A 7,933-nucleotide genomic window follows, 5' to 3' on the forward strand; every position below is an offset into this window, starting at 1 on the left:
ATATGTTCATCGAAAAGCAAAACACCAAAAATAAAACAAACAGTAATAATAATAACGACAACGGGGGAAAACGCCATTGTCCGCTTCTTTGGGCTGCCCAAAACACAGCCTCCCGTGTCCTCAGGCCAGCCGCCTTTATAGTCCCTAGAGTTAGTCTTTGGGTGTTAGCAGCTGGACGTCATAATCGAGTTAGGGCAGGGGTGTCTGTCAGGGAGCTGTCTGTACCGATGTTCTGCTTCCTGTCCTAGGTTGGACTGCCCACCAGTTCATGGTCGATTGAAAGAGTAAACAGCCATGCAAGTGCAGGTGGTCCCTGATTCACGATGGGGTTACGTTCCCCGAAATCCATCGTAAGTCGAAAATATCGTAAGTCAAAAATGCTTCAATACGCCTGATGCGCACCTCTGCGTGACAGACTGGGAGATTCGGATCGCCGCCGATGCCCAGCATCGCGAGAGAGTATCGCCCTGGGAGAAAAAAAAAAAAAAAAAAAAAAAAAATCAGAATTCAAAATTCGAAGTACAGCTTCTACTGAATGTCTTTCGCCGGCTCAGCATCGTAAAGTCGAAAAAATAGCAAGTCAGACCATCGTAAACCGGGAACCACCTGTATACAGAATTTACTTTTTACTAAGAAATGATATGTCCAAGAGCGGTAACTTGGATGCGTAACATGTGAGCTCAGCTCCATCCGTTTGGACTCATTACGGGAAGTGGCCGCCCTGCTCCTTGCACTCCGCGGCCTGTACTGGTGTTCGGCAGCTGCACCCTTACTCACTGACCCCTGACGGGTCTTTCATTTTTACACGATCGAAATCCCTCCGAAAACGTACACGTAGTATTTCGTGCGGCGCGAGCCTGAATGTTTAGATGCGAATAGTTCTCCTACAGAAATGAGTCACTCTATCCCGTGCCTCGAGGTGTTGGGGAAGCTCGAGAAAGTTCTGTCACTAGTTACATGACAGATGAATGCGCAGGCCTGCTGTTCCAACGGTCAGCGATGGGCTCCCATCTGGTGAGACGATGTTTCGGGCTCTCCTGCCGTGATTCGATACAGCGCCATTAATGGGGCTCTTTAAATTACCATCTGCTTTAAAACCATAAAATGAGCTAAAGTAGTTTGAATTAAGGGAAATTAGATTGATTAATTAATTTAGGTCACGGAATGAAAACAGGTCACCCCCCCCCCCAAGACGTCATTCCTTCCCAACCTGAGATACGCGACTGAAACTGCAGATAAAATATTTTCCTGGAATTTTCGTTCGCTTCAGTCAGTAAATCACTCAAGACACATTTATTAATGCAGGATTAAATTAAATGGATTATAAATATGGAAATATGAAGTGAGCCAGGTTTTTTTTTTTTCTTTTTCTCCCTTTTCCTCTCCGTCCTTCTCATAACAATGAACAGCAATGCAAGGAAATGGCTGAATTGTGACATTCTGTCAGTGGAATGTAAATTTGAGCTGATAACTAAACCTTTCAAGATTCGCTGGGTGTCCTTGAAGCTTTGACACAGAATTTGGGCCTGCTGTATGAAAAACCTGGGAGTGGGTGTTTATGTGCTTAAATCCCACCTGAATATTTTTTTAAAGCACAACAGCTGCAGGCAATAAAATATCCCACGTAGGATTAATCCGTAAAGTTCTCCCACTGCCGCTGTTATTAATTATTAAACAGCCTTGTCTAATTTCATATAGTGGTGAATCTTTATTTCTGGCATCCTAGGAGGTTTACTCACACACCCGTGCACACTTATGTTTTTCGAGTTGCGGAATACTGTGAAATGCAGAAGTTTGCAAAATTTTACAAAATAATTGTTTGGGTATTAATTTACAAAGGTTATTTTGACCACAGATGCATCCAGAAAATATAATTAGACACTAGGTGGAACACCCGCAGTAGTAGCAAGGGTTTAAGAAACCATGAAAGCCTGTTAATGAAACTTATTTCTTACAAGCTTTAAATAACCAAGGTGAAAATGAAATAGAATTGAGGAGTGGGAGTACAGCAAGCTTGTGTCCTTGATTTACTATATTACTAGTCAAATCTTATTTTGGAAATTTTGTAGACATTGAAGCCTGATCATTAAAGTACATTTTTAATAGGAAATTGCGCCTTCGGGTAGCTGGATTGTAGCTCACAATGCCTTGTTGCGCATTATGCTTGAGCGAATCAAACGGCGTTTTCCTGTCATTCTGAATAAGAGGTGCGGAAGCATTTGACTTTTGGTACAGATTATTGTACTCTGCTTCCTTCAGTCCCGCAAAGGAAAATGCCGCTATACTGTTTACAAGCACAGCTGTCAGCGTAATATCTATAAGTCTCCTTTGCAGCACTGGCTGAAGCCACTTCGCTAAGGATATAGGATATTTTCATTATTTCTAGGCCAACGGAGGCCCAATAGGATAAAAGAGCGTATTTGAAACTTTTGCAACCAAAAATAATGTTGTTAAATGCTAAATGAACTTTACCATGATTTACTCATTTACATAGAAAAGTATTCTCACTTTATATGTTAAAGCTCTTAGGTGCAGATTTGATAGACACTTAACATGGCAGGTGATAAATACCATAGAACTGAATCAACATCTCTGTGGCCCAATCCCACCAAACCCCCCGTGTGGTGAGTTTTATGAACGGTACAGTGCAGATGCACCTTAAGGGTGTTTATATGGACAGCTGGTAGTGTAGTAGTTAGAGCTACTGCCTCTAGCCCCCAAAGCTGCAGGTTTGATCCCCACCTCTGGCTGTAGTACCCTTGAGCAAGGTACTTTCCCTCAATTGCTCCAGTAAAATAGCCCAGCTGTACAAATGGGTGAATAATTGTAGGTAGGCTAACACTGTAAGTTGCTTTGGAGAAAAGCATGAGGTAAATATGGACTTTGATTTTGACTTTGCATGAGCAACTCAAAACTTTTTGAGAAAAAAAATTAAAGCATGGATTTCTGCACATAAATCACACCTCTGCATGTACTGCATGGCAGTTCGGCTAGCGAGGCTATGTGAGCTCTCCTCCGGGTGACTCATGACACTCCCAGATACGCCCTCAGCATCTCAGTGAAAAAGGTTAATTGTATCACTGCCATGCATCCAACTGCATAAAATCTACTGTCTTTGTACCATATTTTAAATTAATTTTTCAACCAATTACAGTGTATTTTCATAAACCTGTATTATTTTATACTATCACTGAGTATAGGCTGATGGGGGGCATGGTGGCACAGTGGGTTGGACCAGGTCCTGCTCTCCACTGGGTCTGGGGTTCAAGTCCCACTTGGGGTGCCTTGCAACAGACTGGTGTCCTGTCCTGAGTGTGTCCCCTCCCCCCCAGCCTTATGCCCTGTGTTGCCAGGTTAGGCTCCAGCTCCCCGTGACCCCAAATGGGACGAGTGGTTCAGACAATGTGTGTGAGTGTAGGCTCCTGCTTATGGAACCATATCCAATAAGGTATATATAGTGAACCACACACATTTTCAGAACCGCTTGTCCCATACGGGGTCGCGAGGGAACCGGAGCCTACCCGGCAACACAGGGCGTAAGGCCGGAGGGGGAGGGGACACACCCAGGATGGGACACCAGTCCGTTGCAAGGCACCCCAAGCGGGACTTGAACCCCAGACCCACCGGAGAGCAGGACTGTGGTCCAACCCACTGCACCACTGCACCACCGCACCCCCTCTATAGTGAACCAGTTATTTGTGATTTTTGGGTTTACAATGTGTGTCAGTTTCCCAGTTGTGAAATTCAATGTGCAGAGTGGATTCTGATCTTTTTCGTTCCTCAAACAACTGGAGGTTTTACTTTTTGAACGAAAGTCTAGTTGAGGACTAAGATGACCATTCCTAGAAGGAACTGAAGCTGTTATGAAGGCTCGGGGTGGCGCCACACCTCAATAATTACTTGATATTTATATTTTGTTTGGTGCTTCCATTTTTTCCACGGGACATATGGCACCGTGAACTAGTCTGGAAATCGTGGCAAAACCAGCGCCTTTCCGACAGCCACGAATCTATAATTAGGTGTATTACTGAAATAAAATATGCTTCTATAGAACACAGGATGTTATGTACAGTATACAGGTACAATTCCAAATTCCATTTATTGAACTCAGAATTGGGTTCCTTCACATAGAATTACGTACGCAGATAGTAAAGCACAGAAATATTTCTATTTAAACTTTTATGTAGCTATGCACTGTTATTTTAATATTTAAAACAACCACAGGCTTTCACGGATCCCGTGAAACCCATTCACAGGCCACCAAGGGTCCCTGCAACCTGATCATTTTCTGCCTCCAAACATTTCTGTAACTTTTTAGAGATTCTGTGTGAAAGTGTGAAAACTGCGTGTTTAAAATAAAGATATTTGTACATTTTAATTTACTTAGTTTTTGACTACCTTTAAAACCAATTAGAAAATGTACAACATGCGGGGCTTAAAGCCAGTGGTATTTTTTCTTTGTTTACTTACTTTTAAAAGCAGAACTATTCACATTCTGTAAGAGAGCAGATGATATTTTATGCTTTCAAGAGCATGAGTTGGATGGATTGTTTATTCTGTATTGTCCCTTGAGATCAGCTTTCTTAGCTGTATTTACAACTCGCAGACATTCGGCTTCTCTGAAAAACTAAAACCTTGATGTATTCTCAGTGGGAAAGTAAACATGTCTTTTTAAACACGAAGCACATGATGAATATTTGGCCTCACTCTCACTTTTTTGAAAATTTCAGATGGTCCAAATTTGATTGCCAGTAGCTGCATGGTAAAGCCCGCTCTCATACTCGCAGCTCATTCTTTGCGTTAAAAGTTCCGCTGTAGCCTCGCACTTTACGCAGATGTTTACAGACTCATGCTTGTCATATTCATGAAATTAATTAATACTGCAGGCAGATTAATTTTACAAAGCCTTTATATCGCGCATGTACGGAATTTCAATTTTGCACGCATATACAGCAGTATTTTTCACATATCAACACAAGGGAAATCATAAAAAGTCACAAAAAGGTAAACCGGTGTTCTGGTGTTCAGTGGCTGCTGTTGGCTGAAGATATGCTGAATTCGTGCTTGTGAAAATGCGCGTAGAAAGTATATCCCTCTCCTGGATTAAATATGATTAGTTGTTATGTAACGCCAGGCAGATAATCACAACAGCAGATAAGCAAATTTCAGCGTCAAAAATGAATTAGCACACATGACTGCCAATAGTGAGAGAGCTCTAATTATTCATTCACCTCTCCTGGAGTCGCTGGGTGTTGTGGTTACGAGGAATACGCACTGGACAGGATGCCGCTCCATTGCAGGATAGCTGCTGATGCAGTCACATCTTATGGGCAATTTGGAATCACCGGTCAACCTCAGACAAATCTTTGGAGTGTGAGGAAACCAGAGCACATAGAGGATACCTACGCAGACAAAGGGAGAACATGCAAACTCCTCATACACCGAATTGGAATCTACGGCCAAACCATCCAGGTGTGGTGAGGCAGGCGGTGTAACACACGCTATTTTTAAAACAGCCCAAATAGATTTTTGCTAATGTTTAAGGATAATTTTTGTAATGGTTATTGACATTTTCAATTCAGCCCAAAAGAAAATGCACATACACATCATCTGAACCGCGAGTCCCGTAGAGGGTCGCGGGAAGCCGGAGCCTAACCCGGCGACACAGGGCGTAAGGGGACACACCCAGGACAGGATGCCAGCCCATCGCAAGGAACCCGAAGTGGGACTTGAACCCCCAACCGTCCACAGAGCAGGACTTGGGCCAACCCACTGCACCACCATGCCCCCTAATAAAATGTTATAACATAATTGTAAAGGTCATCTGAAATTCATAAGAACACTAATCACTATTTTTGTTTTAATATATAATGTTAAATTTGGAAAAGTACAATAAACTTCAGTTTCTTTCTAAATATCTTCAATTGTCTGAGAAATCAGCCTCAACAGGTTTTGAAATTAGTAAAGAAATGATTAATTTTATGTCAAGATTAAATTGTGACATGGATTTTAATTCTGCAAATACCTCATTTTGTTACCATTTACTTTCACTAGCAGAGCAACATTTGCTAAACTTCTGTTCCTTATTGAATTGTATTTTTTAGCTTATACACAGCTAGATACCTATTAAATCTGTGCATGTTAGATAGCTTTCTCAAAGGGGCATGAGCAGATTCTCATGTCGGGAGTCCGACCTGCAGGCTGTTGTTCCATTTCTCTAACTGCTCTCAGTTTAAAGGAAATTAGTTTAACAGAAATTTACAAGCTGCTTGCATTTTTTCCCGTTTATACTCCTGGGTACTATTTATTTGGCTAATACAGGGTGAGTGTCAAGGGTACCATGGTGGAAGCAAGGATCTGAACCCAGCTCTTTTGATGGCAAGGTGATATCTCCAACCACTATACCATCTGCTGTTTACTTCACTGTTTTTTTATTTTTGGATTTTTTTTTAAATTTGGGGGGAAAAAAAAAAAAACTGTGCTTTGTCACATTTTTCACATGTTTTGTCACATTTGCTTTCGCCCCCTTAGCCAGTTGCACGCAGCCCCTGTGGTTCTGCAGTTTCTCACAGCTTGAAAGCTTAGAGATTTCAAGGCGGACTTGAAATGCCACATTTCCATGTGAGAGGAATCACAATGACTAGGATTTTCAGGACCAGTGTGTCCCTGCACCTTTTCTCCCACAGTCAGCATGTTCTCCACAATATTTCCCACTGGTGATCTCAGCACTTACCGCAATTCATGTAATTGCTCTTTTCGAAAGGACTTCGTCTATTGGAAATAGAACGGAACAGGTGAAGTGCATGAGTAGTCGCCAGGCCGCGCCATTATATTTCTAAACTGCGTCCGAGAGAGTCGGTGCATGGAGGTCTGCAGCGGGCTTGGATGCCCTGTAAATAGCGAGCACGCAGCGCTGCACGGAGACCTGTCATTTTCCTCAGAGCACTCGCAGACTGCGACGGGGAGGCTCAAGGTCCATCGCATCATCCATCACAGTCGCCGAATTAATTCCAATTACCGCACCGCAAACTGGCTACAAATAAATAAATCAGAATGAGTCATTGGGGATATCGAAGTCAAAGCTGTCTTGGTGAGTTCTCCTAAGCTGATGAGGTTTGATTAACTTGATCCCTTAGAAAAAAGACAAACATTCTGGGAAAATATAGTGCATAAGAAGCCTCGAGTGTAGCTGCTCAGCAGTGTGATGAACCTAAAGAGTAATTTTGATACGAATAGCTCAACTGTGCTCTCAAGGATACTTCATTATCACACCGGGAATTCGTAATTGCCAATGACTTTTTGCACCATCCCTTATGAATATTCCACGAAGTGTACAAAATGTGACAACTGCATCTATAAACCATTCCTTCAGTCTTTAGTCATCGTACTTAGTGACGTAACCTTTATCCTTAACTTGTTCATAATCTGTTATTCTGTGTGTTTCCTGTACAAAAATCCAACTAATATCCTCAGAAAGGGCAATTTGCATTTAAATAGTTCAATCATTTATGTAACCAGGCTGCAAATTCATTATGCATTTTCTTTTTTTCTCATAGAGATGTATCGTTTCAGATCTTGTCTTAAATTCTGGCAAAAAAAACACCTGTACAAAATATAGCCATTTCTGCGCCACCCTCCCATTTCTGTAGTGAGAATCTACATTTTGTTTATACGCCTACCTTTTTGACACATTAAATGTCAGAAATTGTCTACACAATTTTTCTTTCTTTAAACATCTGGTTGCTATGCAATTAAAAACTTCAGTAATGTTACTCTACAACAAACACTACTTACATTTATTTATTTAGCAGACACTTTTGTCCAAAGCAACTTCCAATGAACTCTGTGTAGTGTTATGAGCCCACACACCATATTCACCAAGGTGACTTACACTGTTAGATACACTACTTACACTGGGTCACTCATCCATAGA

This window comes from Scleropages formosus, chromosome 22 (assembly GCF_900964775.1).
Source record: "Scleropages formosus chromosome 22, fSclFor1.1, whole genome shotgun sequence".
In the NCBI taxonomy this organism is placed as follows: domain Eukaryota; kingdom Metazoa; phylum Chordata; class Actinopteri; order Osteoglossiformes; family Osteoglossidae; genus Scleropages; species Scleropages formosus.